Genomic DNA, 16,939 nt, shown 5'->3' on the forward strand with positions numbered 1-16,939 from the left:
CCCCAAGGCGGTGTTAAGAAACAATGCTTCTGCAGCCATACTGCTGAATGAGTGTGTGCAGTCGAGCTCTTGTTAAATTTTATTGGGTTTGTTCATATTTCGATTTCCTGGGCTAGATTGTGAGCTTTTTGAGGGCAGGGAATTTTGTCTTTGTATCCCCCATGTCTACTTCAGTGCCTAATACATGACGAATGGTGCTCAATAAATTCTTGTCAAATGGAGTGAATGTAGGAATGAATGTACAGGGGGCTCCTGGCTGGCTCAGTCGGTTAAGCGTCTGCCTTGGCTCAGGTTGTGATCCTGGGATCCGGGGATAAAGCCCTGGGTCTAGTTCCCTGCTCAGTGGGGAGTCTGCTTCTTCCTCTCACTCTGCTCCTCCCCCCTGCTCGTGCTCTCTCTCTCTCAAAAAAATAAAAAAAAAATCTTAAAAAAAAGAATGAATGGACAGGAGTTGGGGGGAATATAATGCATACAAGGTGTGCTTATTCTTAGTCACCCTCTGAAAGTCTGTTCTCTGGTGTGAACGTTCTGTGAAAGGTTTCTACATCCCTCAGGGTCCTTGAAGATTGTAATGGACACCTTGAGCTATTTTTGGTATTTCAAAAAAATTAACAGAAATCATTACATTAAGCTGATAAGTCCCCATAGGCTAAAAAATAAAATGTGAAATTTCTTTGCTTTTGGCTAAAATCATATCAATTTGGTGTGGTGACAGAGATTTTCTTTTAATGATCAGAAACTTTGATTGGCAGGAAAGGCTATGGGTGATTAATAAAACAATACAAAAATAATTTATCTGTTACCTAAATACTGCTAATTTCATAGAAGAAATTTCTCAAAGATTGGAATCATAGGGAAAAACTCCTAATAAAAGTTATCCATCATGGTACAAATATGGGAAAGTCTGTGCTTTTGTTAATGGACTCATGTAGCCCACAACCTTCTTATCTGTACCAAATCTTCTTTCCAGAAAGCTGAGGAAATTATCTTATTATTGGGCAAATATGGCTTCTCTTTTGAACATTTTTTTTTAACCTTTGCATTGACAATTGGGTGTGAGAGTGATCTCATTTCTTTGTCTGCCATCTGCTGATCATTAGATTTGATATAGCTTACTGACTTGAACTTATGTTCGTTTAAAAATTTCATTGTCACCATCTTCCAAAATAAAAGAAAGAAAAGATAAAAGGTAAGAGAGCAAAGGAGACAAATGAGTTTTTCTTTCTTTCCTATGGCTTCTGGCCAGTCTATTTTGGTTATGAAAACAGCCAGCAGGCTACTTTGTTGAAATAAAACCCAAATTCCCAATTTGCCAGGTATTTCACTGACTTGGTTTAGAATACGCCATTATTATAAATGATTTCATCCCTTCCAGTGAAGGCAAAAGTTCCTTCATTAGTAGTTCTGGGTTTGTCACAAACCTTTCCATGGGCTCATTTGGTCTTATGATTTATTATAAAATTTATAGTGTGTAAACATTGCCATAACCTTTGGAGTAGTAAACTCATCAAATCTTTTGTAATATCTCCTCAATCCCTTGTCCTGTTTGGCTGACACATCTTCCTAGAATTGTAAATATTCTTCCATTTCTTGCTTACCATCATTCATAGATAAAGCTACTCTTTTCTTCATTTATGGACTCCCAAGGTCATAGTAATCAAGCTTCATAGAAGATCACAATCAGGCTTTTGAAATTTGAAGTATCGAATTCTGTCCCATCTGAAGTGCAGCCATTACGTATCTCCTCTCTCTAGTTCATCCTCCGCGGAGAAGCTGAAGTTTCTGATTCAAAAGCCAAATTGGATCCCATCAGTCCCCTGATTAGAAATCTTTGAGGGCTCCTCATTGCTGCCATTTTCAACTCCAAATTTCTTGATCTGGTGTTCAAAGGCCCTTGACAATTTGTCTTCAAGGCTAACTTTTCAGCTTCAGTTGCCACTAGGGCTATGGAGTCCTTTCTCTTCCAGCCAATTTGGATACTTGCCTTTCTGCAACATGGCATGAGCTTTTATACCAAGAATGGTCTTGCATTCTTGTATAATTTCTACTTGTCCTCCAAAGCTCTGCACAAATGTTGTCACTTGTGGGGAGTGTTTACTCATTCTTATAGCATATTATCTTTTAATTTGTATTATAATTAGTTCTTTCCATGTCTTCTTCCATTCCTGTGAGCTCTTTGAGGGCAGGGATTAGGTTTTATTTATATTTGGATCTCTATGGCCAATCACAAGGAAGACTGAAAAACTCAATCAATTTGGAACAGTTTTGAGCATGCAAGGGGACACTGTTAATGATTACCTTGAGGTTACAGGTATAAACTGAGTTTACCTGGGCGATACAGGGTATATTTCCACCCTACCAATCACTTCAAGACTTTCAATGTCCCCGCCTTCACCTACTTTCCAGTTTTATCTCTACCCAGTCTCCTTCCCTGCCACCCACACAATATGGATGCTTCATTCCAGCCTCACCAAACAGTCTCAAGTTCCATGATGGTTTCTGCCATTGCTCTTTCTGCCATGTCCCCACCTGGAAAATTCATCTGTGCCTTTCAAGATTTTCTTATGCATAATCTTCAGAGAAACTTCCCCCAGTTTTCCCCAGATTGGATTAGGAGATCATTCTGGGATGATTGCCAACAATAAGCATGCACTGCTTTGTATAATACCGATTTGCTTGCTTGTTTTCTTGCCTTGCGCAGCCAGGGTGAGTTGGAGCTCTGTGAGGCAATGACTGCATCCTATTCATCTCTGATTTCCAGTTACTCTGTGCTATTGTAATAAATGTCAATTGGATTAAGCATAATTTTGGAATAGCCATAGTTTTAGGTGGAAAATTCACGAAACTTTTTGTACCATCCCCCTTTACTATTTATTTAACATGTATTTCCAAGTTTGAAATTACTTTTACATTCTGATAAATGTCACACTACTGTTTGTTGAAATTAATACATCTGATACTAAATGCCAAATTATGATTTTATTTGAAATGTAACTGATCTTTGGGTTTTTGGGTCACCATTTTTTTAATAGCTCCTGGACCTAAAATCTTCTAACTAACATTCTGGCTTTGAAAAATTTTGAGGGGATGTCCAGGATTAATTTTTTTTGAAGAGCGTCAGTTGCACATGAAATATCTTGGGAACTTGGGGGAAAATTCTGTGTTCGTATGTGACTCAATTAGAAAACAAAGCAAAATTTCTTTTTACCTCATAATTATTCTATATCTTCTTGGCTCAGTTGCAGCCAATCTTCCTAAATCCTCAGCACTTGAAGGACTGAAATTACAGAGCAAGCACTGGAAGTGGGATGAAAACAGGAAAGATCTATTTCCCATCAGAAGAACTTATGAACCACATCCATACACCTTTTTACTGGTAAAAGACCCCCCAAGTCAGCTACTTCCTCCTCTTCTCTCACTTTGGTCTATGGCCAGGAAGTGACACCAGTGGCAGACAAACAGCAAAAGCAGGTCTGATGTGCTACCCGGCCCAGAATAAAGGGTACTTAGGGAGCTGTTGCTGGGTTTGTCCCATTTCCTCCTCATGGCCTGTGGTTTTTCTCATCCGGGGGAACATTCATTGAATGAACAAGAAGAATCCCTGAAATGGGTCACAATTTTTGAGCACCTAGCGCTGTGTCTGTCATACTCTGACCTGCTCACAAATATTGAATGAAAAAGGCATGAAAGCATGCTTAGCAACTGTTGTCATGCATTACATCTGGTTGAGGTTTTTGGAGATCACAAATCTTGGCCAAAAGATGAGAGTAGGAAGGAGAAGGGAAAAATGTGTCAAGGTAACGCACCCAAAGAGAATGAATATTGACTCGAAGAGAAGTTTCCAGAATTTTAGTTTATAATTGCTTTTATATAGTCCCTAAGAGTCTTCAAGATGCTGCTTCTGCTCCTACCCCTTGCACCCTGTTCTTTTGTACAGTTTATTCAAGAAATACTTGGAAAAAAATGTTCCTGTGTCTAGGGCATTGCCAGAGGTGCTGGGAAAACAGATGAAAGATAGGCCCCCTGCCGCTAGCTCAGAGCCTCTGTTCTGTTTATCCAGACACCTGGTTAGAGATATCCTTCATTTCAGGCCTTGCCTCAGTGCACGTGGCTTTAGTGCGGGTTATCCTGGCTGCCCTGGGTGTTCTATGAGCTTCTTTATACCAAATAACAGTGATAGTCCCACAAGGCCCAATTAGTTGAGAGGTTAGTATGTGCTAGGTGCTGTGATAAACACTGCACAAATATTATTTCACTTAATTCTCATGTCAACCTGAGGTAAAGATTATTTTTAGATGACGAACCTAAGGTTAAGAGAGGCTAACTGAGTTGGATGAAGGCATGAAGTCACCAGTTGGTGAGTGTGCTGATGGCAGACCCCTGAAGCCGGCTCCTCAGCTGTCACCCTCTTCAGCCTGAATCTTCTGCCCGCGTCTGGCAGAGAGGATTAGAACCTTCCCCAGCCCTTTGCCTCTGAATTTATAACTTGTTCCTTACTGAAAATCTCAAGTCTCAAATCAGGAGAGTGAAGATCCCTTTTCTGAATACTCTGAATGGGTAAAGCACCACCAACAAGAATTACTGTTGCTTATGGACCCATTCTATTCCCAGGTCCCTAGGCACTCCCTTCCATGGTCCAGCCATAGTTGGCTGGATGCAGGCATTCCATTACATCCAGCTGACTGCTCTGCTCAGGGCCCTAAAGAGAGTCAAAAACGTAGCTGCCCCCTGCCCCACCCCCATCCGCCCAGGGCAACTGGACAAACATACGTGACTGAATTATGGGGGGTGGTAGCCAGCCTTCAACGGAAATCCCATAGGAGTTAGTATAGAAACAGACTTCTATTATACAGTCTCAGATAGAAACAAGGTAATGTAGATTTTGGCAGGAAATTATTATTTTTGACTGATTCTCAAACCCACAGTTTATGCCAAAATTCATTTCCCCACCCCCATCCTACTCCACTTGCTTTTACAAGAACTTTGGACACCCTGAATTATTTTGGAAATTTGGGGAATATTCTGTGTTACTATGTGCAATAGGTTCCTGGGAAATTACTTCAAAGTGTAACTCAAGCACAGAACAAGTTTTACTTGGATGTCAAACAACCTCCTCAACCAATGTACATCATAACACCTGCTTGCTGTTTTTCAAAGATCTCAACACCTAACCATCTAACGGTATTTAGATAACAAACAACTGAACAGTGCTTATAATAGCAATGTCTGCTCATTCTCAGATAATGCTTCATGCCGAGATTTTTGAAAAGGTGCTACGGATATGGTGCTTTTAGGTTCTAGGTCATAGGTTCAAGTGCAACCCAGATTAGTAACTGTCATGTCATATTGATCTTTGTAAAATGAACCACGGTTCTAACTCGAAATCTAAGATGTGGTTAGATACATTTTAAATATGGCTTCCACCTCTGATACCTCAGCAGAAATACTATTTGTAGTGAGCTGAGGTAAAATGCACATTAAATGTTAATCTTAAAAAAATAAAAGTGTTCACATTTTATTAGACCAAATCATAACACACACACACACACACACACACACACACACAGGTTTCTTTTTGCTTTTACAATTGCATGTGCTGATGAGAAATGTTTTACTCACGAAAATATCACCAACTGCATAATTTTTATGATCTACATAATTTCAGAGACTCTGCAATTTAATATTTTCTATCTGTAAAGAACCATTGTGACTGTTTTATTGAGTTTTATATGTTAATATTTACTTTTCTCACTAAGAATTTATAAAGTATTTTCCCCTTAATTGGTTATTATTTTCTCATGAAATTATCCCTCCTTTAAAATAGTTTTCTAAGATAGAAGGCAACGTTTCTTTTTTAAGATTTTATTTATTTGAGAGAGAGAGAGGGAGAGAGAGAGAGCAAGTGAGCATGAGCAGGAGAGCCAGAGGGAGAAGCAGACTCCCTACTCAACAGGGAGCCTAACACAGCTCGATCCCAGGACCCTGGGATCATGACCTGAGCTGAAGGCAGCCACCTACTGAGCCACCCAGGTGCCTCTAGAAGGCAACTTTTCTAGGTGAGATCAAATTTACTTTAAACATTCTCGTTAATCATTCCTTCATTCATGAAGCGAATATTGACTTTGTCCCTACCATGAGCATAGCGCTTGCTGAATTGGGTGCTATAGGAGGATACAAGACAATTTAACACATAATCCTCACCATCAAAGAGGTTGCAGTTGAAGGAGTACAGTGCAGACCCACAGTACATGTTAAGGGAGCTGGAAGAGCATCTGAGATGTCACAAGGCTGTGTGTGACTATGTAATAAATGAATGCCATTGATAGTACCTAAAGGCTCTGAGTTCCTAGGAAGGAGAAATTGCTGTGGCAAGGAGAGGTGGGTTGGTATCTGGTCTTGAAAGGTAGGAAGTTCTTAGGAAGTTGACAAAAGGTTGTTATTATGCATCCAGATCAGGGCCCAAGGTTTGAGCAAAAGCCCAGTGATGGGACTGAGCAAAGTGTAATTTTAAAGAATCAGGGTACATTCTGCTCAGACATGGCACAGGGCTTGGGTGTTGTGTAGTACTTCGGGGCTCAAAATTACCTGTGAAGGCTATTCCCAAAACAACATGACAAAGCGTGTGAACAGTGCGGTGCTGGGACCTGGAGAAGCATGGATGGGTGATGGAGTGTGAGTTGCCATCTGGTTTCATAAGGAGAAGTGATGGTCCCCAAACATGGTGAACAGGTCTTCCCCTTCTTTCCCTCCCACCACTTTCCTTTAAATAAAAGGGAGGGGGAGACAGTTAAACAGGAAACACCATTTTTGCTTTTGTTTTTACTTTCACATGGGTAGTCTAATCTTCTGTCTACTTATAAAGCTGTTCCCAAATTCAAAGAAAGTCCCATTCTTTGAAGTTTTCAGTGATGAATGTCTGATTCCAGTTGCAATGCTTTCTGGTTTTCCACAGCTTTTTTTACTAGGAAGGTTTTCTGATATATTAAAACTGATTTCCTTCCACCTTTCTTCCTCTTTCTAGGCTTGAAAATGTTTAAGTCCCTTCCTCAACCTTTTCCGGGCTAAATAGCTTTATTATTTTAGTTATTTTCTCTAAGGGCTGTTTCTCAAACTTGTAATCAAGAAGAAAAACTTGATTTCTTCTTAAATGCCTCGCATTCTCCATAACCCACTGTAAAAATGTGAGGCTAAGGACACTACAGAATATTCCAGGATAGCCTATATCTACTGAGCATCAAGGAAAGGCCTTTTGTTTTTCTTTTACTAAATCAATCACGCTTTTAAGGCTAAAGGAGAAACACCAATAGTTTGTGTTGACTGTGAACTCCAGATCGTTTTCTTTATGACGTCACAAAATGAATCCTGCAATTGTGTGGTTTGTTTTTCTTCCCATGTGAATTACACTATAGAACCTCAGTCTGTTTATGTCCACCCACTTCTCCAGCTCATCAAGATCATTTGCGCTTCTATCCAGTTTTCCAAAGTGGAATGTACCACACCCGGTTTGATGTCATCCCTGAACTTAATAACCATATTCTCTACCACCATCTAAGTCACTACTAAAAATAGCATCAGGTAAAGACCAATTGCTTTGGAATCCCATGAGGTATGCATCTCCAGGCTGACACTGGACCATTAATAATTACTTACCGAGAAAGGCCTTCTAAACACTATGAATCCACCTGATGAGAAGATAATTTCAGAATGTATTCTTTAATTGCCCAATGCCAAGCAAGACAAAACTTAAAACTGTCCAATAGTCAAACTATTTCATGTCTTTGCCTTCTGCTTGGTTTCATCAATCTCATCATGCTTCTGAGGGATAGCATTTGACTAATCTGATAGGATTTCTTTTTTGAACAAAACTGCCATGCTTTTACCCAGCATGCCCCTGTGTGTGTGTGTGTGTGTGTGTGTGTGTGTGTGTGTGTGTGTTGATAAGATTGTAATGTATTTCTGGATCTGAATGTTAAGGTGTTGAGTCTGATTTTTTGAGGTTTCCTATTTCTCTTTTTAAAGCACAAGTGTGCATCTCTCTTTTTCAGTCCACAGACACCTCACCTTAAGTTTGCAAAGATAATTGCTAGTGATTCTGTGATGACTTCATTGAAATGCCATGCCATGGTGTTTGCCAGTAATTGTTTATTCACTCTGCCATCTGAGCTTGCAGGTCATGCATTAGCATATGCATTTGTATATAATAATGATTTTCAATTTATTGAGTAGAGTCATCAGCTGAAGCACTGTAAAAACACAAGGATAAAAGCAATTCCTACCTCACATGTTTGTCACTTAACTGGGATAGACATGACAATTAAAAAATAAAAACAGAGAGGAAGGAAAGGTCACTCAAACTGCCAGACATTGCTGGCAGCTCGCTGAATTTTTCTTTGGCACAACCTTTGGACTGGAGCCATTTTGATTTAGAGGAGACCCATTGTAGGAAAAGCCTTCCTGGAATGTGAGAATTTTGACAAGAGGTCTGAAAAAGAAAAGGCAACCAGCTAGAATAGTTGGAGGGAGTGCATACGTTTATATAGAAACATGCGGATTGTTCTCATCCCTCTGTTCTGTGACAGGGATTTTCAGTGGCTTCAAAAGGAATTCTGTGTATGACGGGTATGTAGGGGAAGGGAGATTGTTTAAAAGAGTCAACCCTTGTTTTACCTGGCTGGCAAACAAAAGAACCTTCCAGCCACATGAAATTGGTTGCACAACTCACAACATCTCGGTTATGATAAGGGTTGTTGCTAGAGACTGGTGTTTCTGGTGTTTGCATTCTAAAACATTGTTTTCTACAAGCCATGCACTTTGTTGGGTGTTGTGACTCAAATGTTGATTGTGGTTAATCTGCACAGACATGGGAATGGAAATGAGTCCCTCGAGGAAGGCTGGCTGGGTTTCTGCCTGGCCATCTGCATACTGTTGAGAAAGGTGCATGCGGATGTGGTCAGGTCTAGCCATGTAATCTCAGGTCACCCAGTCCTCACTTTGAGTACTCCATCCCAGTGACAAAGGATGACGCCTGACATGGTGTTGTCTTTTCTTATAGTCTGCACTGGGATCTTCACCTCTGGGATCCCTCTTGGGGTGAGTCAATAAAACATGGCCATCATCTCCAGGAGCCCCCAGGGAGCAGTTTGAATGTTCCTATAGGAAGCAAGGGGATGAGTGATGCCATCTACTTTATTCTTTTCCCATTAGCTCATTGGACTGGTGTACTGTATTCTTGACAACCAAAGCCTGGCCCTAAGGACATGAGATTCCATATGGCTAACCTGCAAAGTGGAGCATGAGAGGAATAGAGGGAAGATGAAGAGAGCATGGCATGATGAAGGTGGGTATAGAGTGTTGTGATGTCCGCAAAAGCAGTCTTAGTTGTTAATGGGCCATCCACAGAAGGTGGACATGGGTGCCAATGATGTGGGCTGTGGCAAGGAGAGGATGGGGGGTGGTCTCTAAATTTTGTCCATCACCGCTTTCTTCTTGTCTTTTCTCCTTTTATTCTCCTGCATGTCTACTACTAAGCCTATAATCATGGCAATATTAAGTGTCAAAGCATTCTGCTTTGTACCAAAGACCTCTGAATGAGGCTACTGTTTATTGTATTCTTTGTTGGGTGAAAGGTTAAAGAAAAGTGCATGTATTTTTTTTTTTTATCCAGTTCATTCAGGTTTTAATATAGAGCAGAGCAAAACACAATGAAGGGTATTGTACATTAATAGTCCCAGCTTCTTGAAGATATTGAGAGGCTATAGCTGTATGTTTTTGCCATAAGTTAAAAGTAGACCTTCCAAGGCCTTGTCTGATATCTTTTCGAGATTATTTAGGGAACTGAAGCCTTTTGGACATTGGTATGTGGTGAGGTTTGAGCCTTGGCTGGCATAGAGATAATTACCAAAGCTTGGTTGCTGAATTACAAATCCTACTTACCTAACAGGCATACAATAGCAGCTTCCATAATGGAGTAATATATTCCACAGTGGGTGCCAGGGAGGGCAAAGGGAATGTGTTATCCTGTGGTCGATCAACCCAGCTCTTTGATACAGGCTGGAAACAGAAGTTGAAACTTGCCACTGATTGCATAAGTGATTCCTTCCATACAATTTGTCTAATTACAAATTTTTAAGTATAGTGATCATTAGCTTCTGGGTGGAGAATTTTGTGTTTTATATGAATAGGATCCTGGTGATGTTCAGTTCCAGGATATACCTACCCTGCCTCCAAGAAGCGTGGTCAGGCGCTACCTTGGTTTTTGATGCACAGTGCAGGTTGGGGGGAATATTGTCACATAATTTATGCTGAAATGGCATTTCCTGCATTTTGCCATAATACTCTGACTTTGCATGTGGGCATGCATGAACCAGGGGTATGCAGAATTGACGTGGTGAGAGTCCCATGCCCAGCCCTGGCAGGGGCTGGTCTTGGCAGGAGCTCTCGCTGATTGCAAAACTTGAAGGGACTGTTGCTAGATAACTCAGAGCCACTTTCTATACTGCTTGGAGTGCTGGGAAGCTTTGTTTGCAAACTCTTGTCTGACTTTTGGCCTTATCACATAACAGGCCTCTGTCCATTTGTTTCTGGTGAAGCTGCAGTGAGCCGCTTCTCATTCTGAATACCTTTGTATGACACTTCACTTGCTCATTGATATCAAGGCTTGCGGTACTCCAAAGGAGTAAACTTTCAGAGTAATGGATAACTCTCCTTCAGAAGTGCCTTTTAATCCAATTTAAGAATTGTTTCTGACTAACTTAAAAATGAGGGATCAATTTAGTATGCCAAGAAGAACACAGTCTTTGGAAAGACCAGAATGGTCTTCTTGGCTGTGTCTCCCTGATCAAAGTTATACAGTCTTTCTGAGCCTCATTTTATTTGGGGGGATGAATACACTTATTTCTTCTTAAAGATTATTCAGAGCAGTAAATGAGGTAATGTATGTAAAGAGACTAACACAGTGTCTAGTGCATATCAGTCACACATCGTGCTGTGATGTGTCCAAGTTGGCTTCCGCTGGCTTGTGAGCCAACTGTTAAATTTTCAGGAGGTTCTTGTGCCAGTCGACATCACTTTGGTAGCTTGAAATCAGCTATGGAAGTACAAATCAGACCTTGTCTTCTCCCTGGAGAATTGGCTGTTAAAAATTTAAGAGTACACTGTTGGTAACAAGTGTTAATCCCCCTTTGCTACAGCCCTAAATTATATTACAGACCTCCCAGCCTTTATAAAGAGCCCAGATAGAGTTTGAAATGATCCTGTAAAAAAGATCTAAGGTAATCACCGTAAACTTCCATCATTTTCCATATTGCAACACAAAGATATTGCCAGGGCCCAGTGAAACTGTCTTTCCCATTCTATCTTTTCTATATAGGACCAGAGAATGTTTTGCTTTCTGAGGTTTTATGTTTGCTTTTTATAATTTCTTTTACTTCTCTGTTACAGCAGAATAGCTAGTGTGTCTGTCTCTTATAGCTCCTCCCCACTTATTATTTGCTATTTCTCATTATCTGTTAGCTGAAAAACCAGCTGTTGAAACAATGTATAAAGTAAATGTAAACTTGCTCCCAATTTAAAAAAAATGGGCAAAGAATCTGAATTGATATTTCTCCGAGGAAGATATTCAAATGGCCAATAAGCACATGAAAACATGCTTGACATCAATAGCCATCAGGGAAATGGAAATGAAAACCATAATGAGATACCACGTCACACTCATCAGAATGGTTATGGTCCAAAAGTCCAATAGTAAGTGTTGATGAAGATGTGGAGTAATCGGAACCCTCACACACTTGGGGGGAATGTGAAGTGGTGTAGTTGTTTTGGAAAACAGTCTGGCAGTTCATCACAGATAATAACTAAACACAGATCCACAGACCCATACATATGACCCAACAATTCCATTCCTAGGTATATATCCAAGAGAAATGAAAACATATGTTTATACAGAAACTTGTATGTGAATGTTTACAGCAGCATTAATTCATAGTAGCCAAAAAAATAGAAACAATCTAAACGTCCATCAATTGACAAATGGAGAAGTAAAAGGTGGTATATCCCTACAGTGGATTATTATTTGGCCGTAAAAAGGAATACAATACTGATATCTGCTACAATATGGATAAACCTTAAAAACATTATGCTAAGTGAAAGAATCCAGTCACAAAGATCATATATGATTCCATTCAAATGCAAGCTCAGAACAGGGATACCCATAGAGACAGAAAGTAGATTAGTGATTGCTTAGGGCTAGGGTAGGGTTGGGAGCAAGGGAATAGAGGAATGGTAGCTAAAGGATATGGTATTTCTTTTTAAGGTGATGAAAATGTTCTAAAATGGATTGTGGTGATGGTTGTGTGTTTTTGTGAATGTACTAAAAAGCCTTGAATTGTATACTTTAAATGGGTGAATTATATGCTGTGTGAATCATATCTCTGTAAAGCTGTTACATTACCATGAAGGTTTAATTCATAGAGTATAGGAAAGATCTGAACCAAGGAAAATATTCTTATGCAATCTCAATATATTAATTAACTTACAAAAAAGCAAACTGGCTTTGAGCAACAACCTGAAAGATTCATCTGAAAGGGAATTGGATTGATTTTGACATCTATTTTGGCTGTTAAGGAACTCTTTTTTTCTTTGTGGTTATATTCTGGAGAGTTACTATCTCAGATGAGTAATATCCACCTACCTGAATGAGTTGTTTACCATATAGGGATTTTATTTATTTAATTTAATTTAATTTTTTAAGGATTTATTTATTTATTTGAGAGAGAAGAGAGAGAGAGGCACAGGGAGAGAGAGTCTTCAGCACACTCCCTGCTCGCGTGGAGCCCAATGCAGGGCTTGATCCTATTTCCCTGAGATTGCGACCCGAGCCAAAATCAAGAGTTGGACGCTCAACCGACTGAGCCCCTCAGGTACCCCCCATACAGCGATTTTAATTGCCCTTTTGGATGACCAACATTGAGCAATTGAATATGTCTCTCTCACTCCATTGGTGTGTGATAGTTGTTGATATTGTCATTCACAAAATCTGGCATCTGTAGGGACTGGGGAGGGGTCAAGTGAGGGGTGGGGATGGCAATATGGATATCTACAAGTCATCATTGGTAGAACAAAGATAAATGAGGAGAAGATGTAATCTAAAAATATCAAAGAATTCAACAGCTGCCTCTGTGTGTGTGTGTGTGTGTGTGTGTGTACCTTTTGAAAGAAGCTTATAAGATATGTAGGTGCAAAGAGTGTAGAGGTGAAGATACTTATGTAAACAGTGACCCGTGGCAGTAACTTTCCACTTGATATAATGCTCTTGTGTTATGCCAACACCCAGCGAATTGTTCTGCCTTTCATACTTTGCAGAATTGCTGTGGAAATGTTACCTTATGCCCTCTTTTAGAAAGAATGTACATATTTGAAGAGGAAAATATCTATGTCATCTGAAATGTTTCATTAAGCATTCAAATGCCTGTCTGAAAAAATATATATCATTTTTTAAGGATAAGCTGATCCCTTACAGAATAATTACACTCCACTTGCAAGATTAAAAAAAAGAAAAACATGCTATGCTGTGATTCTTCTGTGGTGAAATTCAGTTTTTAGCTTCTGTTAATGCTCTTTTTACATTAATATTTGGTTTGTTCTTGCTCATGTTTTATTGCTAGTCATTCTCCGTTTATTTTTGTTTACCACAGTACTCAGGGATTAGGTTTCAGGAAGAAAAACAAACAAGGAAAAATACTTCTGAAGTTCCATACCACATCAGTTGCCTCAACATAGTAAATACAGGCTTAAAAAAGGCCAAGACTCCAACTCAGCCCCAATTCTCTGGCGAGGTCTAAATGCTGCAGGAAGGGAATCAGCCAGTAACTGTTTCCACCATCGTCCCCTGCCCTCCATGTACCTGCCCAGTTGTGCGATCCTTAGCTTGAGTGTGAGGATGTCATTTTCTCAACAAGCACTGGGTCAATTATAAAGTACTTGGCATTGTGGGAGAGCATTGCTTTCTGACCTCCGTCAGCAGACGCTTGATCTCTGGAAGTCTGGGGATTGATTACCTCCTGGTAACCACAGTTGCCAATCTCACTTAAACATTTGGGGAGAAGAGAAGGGCACAGGGGTGGGCAGTCTTATTGCTCCTGGTGGTCAGATCCATTGATAAATTGCCTCTTGGGGAAGATGGAAAAAGGAGTGTGTAATGATTTGTGTATTCGGGAACTTACAGGGTCAGGTGAATGCAATGACTTAACTATCGTGTTTACCTGACACTGACCTTTATTTTACTGGAGTTGGTACATGATTTCAATATTAGGTCTTTGTGCATCTTTCTGGGCTTGGAGGAAGATCTAAATAATTTGCAAATGGTATTTGAAATAATATATATGAGACTTTATAATGCATACATTTACTTATTTCCCATCTTAGGACAAATGACAAATGACAACTAGAAGTAAGAAGACAGACTAGATCTCATGAGGCAGAACCGAGACCCCTACCAGCCCATAGCATCTCTTATTAGAAGAAAAGTCAATTTATCTTTGATGCTATTTACAGACGGTTTCTAGTCTCCCTGCAAACTAAGTTGCAAAAATATTAATATAGGTTTTTACCTTTATGGAAAACCTATGTGCCCCCTATGTTCATTTTCACTTCGTTCAAATTATTAATAATTGATAACTTTAAATACTTCCTGTATGAGATTTTGCATGTCTTTTCCCAGTGCTTGTAATGAGTTTCCTGGGTGTTATCAGAAGTTTCTATTTTTACCATCTTCCTTTGGAAACAAGGTGATTTTAACTGAATGGAGAACAAGCAGGCACCATTGATTTCTATAATGACATTGGCGTATATTCGCTTTCATTTTTACTGCAATTTAATAGCGTATTTGCTTTCTTTCTTTCTTTTTTTTTTTAAACTCTCCTAAGCATCATGCATACATCTTCATTAAGATGTCTTCCTTGAGCCTAAATCTTTTCCCTGTAAGTTTAGAACTAATTCAGAGCTCACCCGAGTGGATGAGTAATTTAAATTGCTACTTCCAACATGCAATACTTTGCACTTGTCTGCTCTGAGTTTCATCTGCCACTGTTTTACCCAATTACTGAGTTTGGATTCTGTGTTTCTCACATCCATCTGTATAGATTTAGGGAACCAAAATAGTTTTGTTTAGTCGGCAAATTTCAGCTCCTCATTATTTAGTTCATTTTCAAGGGTGTTAATAAATATCCTGGAGGATACTACTCTTACACCGACTGCTGATACCCCACTATTAACTCTTTTCCATGCTGGGAGCATTTATTCTTTGGTTCCCTCTCTATCTCTTAACTCACTTTTAACTCATGATTGACAGCCTTTTACCCCTTGCCCAGTGGTTGGCAAGTTCCCTTAACAGTCTCTTGTGTAGCACTTCATCAAAAGCCCTTTGAGAGCCTAAATAAATTACATCTACTAGTTTTCCTTTATCCGCCATTTTGTTGCCTCCATAAAATTTTGCATTAAACATACCAAAGGCTCATAAACAAAATAACAACTTCCAAATGTTCCAGAAACTTCTCTCTTTCCTTTTTGGGTATGCCAAATATCATCTAATGCTGCTTTTTCTTTTCTTTCCCTTAATATTAATTTTCTGTTTGTATCATCCCCTCTGCAAACCGAAGACATATTCCCTGTCTCTTTTAATGCTGTGACATAACCGATGAGATTTTGAGCTACTTTACAAAGTAAATAAATTCCACTGGTTGGCCCCTTTGGAATTGTTGCTAACTCTTTCACTCACTCGCCAGCTTGCTGGAAGTTTCAAGAAAGCAAATTTTCTCTTTGGTAGTTAACATTTAACATTTTGGTTTCAGCGGCATGACCCCTTGTCGGGACTTTTTTTCTATAAAGATATTTATTTGGGCCATATTCATTCTACTCCAATAATTCCTCACCTTATAGAAATGTCTTTTTAATTAAAAAAAAAAAAGGAAATTTTAAAGTGTGCAGTAAGTAATCCATCAAAAACTTTCCTTTGTCATGGCTCTGGGTGGCGTCCTGCCCCGGGAGCTCGCCAGTGATGGCTGCTCCTCATTTTGATGAAAGGGCTCCACGGTGCTGGTGCCGTGGGGGGGGGTCCGATGGGGGGATAGTATGGAGGCTACATGCTGTCATTTACATTTACATGCATTTTGAGCCTCACAACAACCTTATGAGGTCTGTGAAGCAATTTATTATTATTATTATTATTATTATTATTATTATTAAATTGTAGAGTAAAGGAACACATAAGAAGTATTGTTGGCCCAAGGCCACGGGGAACGTTAATGGCCCTAGATTAGAACCCAAGTTTTCACATCCTTCATCCAAGCTCCCTTTTGCTCTTCCAATTGGGCCATTGTGAGCTCTTCTATTCCTTTGAGTTGAACATGTAAAAGATTTAAGCCATTTAAAAAATTACTTGTAGCTTCTTATATGCTGTTTATTTCAAAGCCTTTTCAGGAGGTGTGCATTTCTAAATGTGGAAGGGACATATCCTTGCCCTTTTATATCTTACACCTGCCAAATCTTACCCTTTTGAAGTGAAGGACATTTGCATTTTGGATTAATATTAAGACTACATATAAAAGCATTTTGCTCTCTGAGGTAAGCTTTTCCTCAGTGTTTCAACAAACCATTTATACTTTTATCATTTTTTCCCTATAAAAAAATCTCCCTCATTTAAATTGTCACAGCTTGGGAGCCCTGCCTGGAATACATAATAACTGCTTGTAACACTTAAAATGAAAACAAATTTACCAAGGATGGTGGAACGACAACAAAGAGCAAGGAAAATATAAGTGCATGGAAAATAGTCTCTCCTACGCATATATTTTCAGCACTAAGTATTTTTATTGAAATTGCTGTTTCCTGTTCTGCTTGCCTCCTCTTCATCTGGATTTTTGTGGGGAGGGGATTAAAAATGTAA

At 39.4% G+C, this 16,939-nt stretch overlaps 1 long non-coding RNA gene across 4 annotated transcripts in view; it reads left to right on the top strand.

Annotated features, from left to right (window-relative positions):
- The first annotated feature begins 8,875 nt into the window (after positions 1-8,875).
- The window catches only part of LOC103663357, a 154,476-nt gene continuing 146,412 nt past the window's right edge, over positions 8,876-16,939 (top strand). For all 4 annotated transcript variants that reach the window (XR_005834383.1, XR_005834381.1, XR_005834382.1 and 1 more), the window contains exon 1: positions 8,876-9,337. This is a non-coding gene — a long non-coding RNA (uncharacterized LOC103663357). The remainder of the gene's footprint in view (positions 9,338-16,939) is intronic.

Source organism: Ursus maritimus, unplaced genomic scaffold (genome assembly GCF_017311325.1).
Source record: "Ursus maritimus isolate PB19 unplaced genomic scaffold, ASM1731132v1 scaffold_13, whole genome shotgun sequence".
Taxonomy (NCBI): Eukaryota; Metazoa; Chordata; class Mammalia; order Carnivora; family Ursidae; genus Ursus; species Ursus maritimus.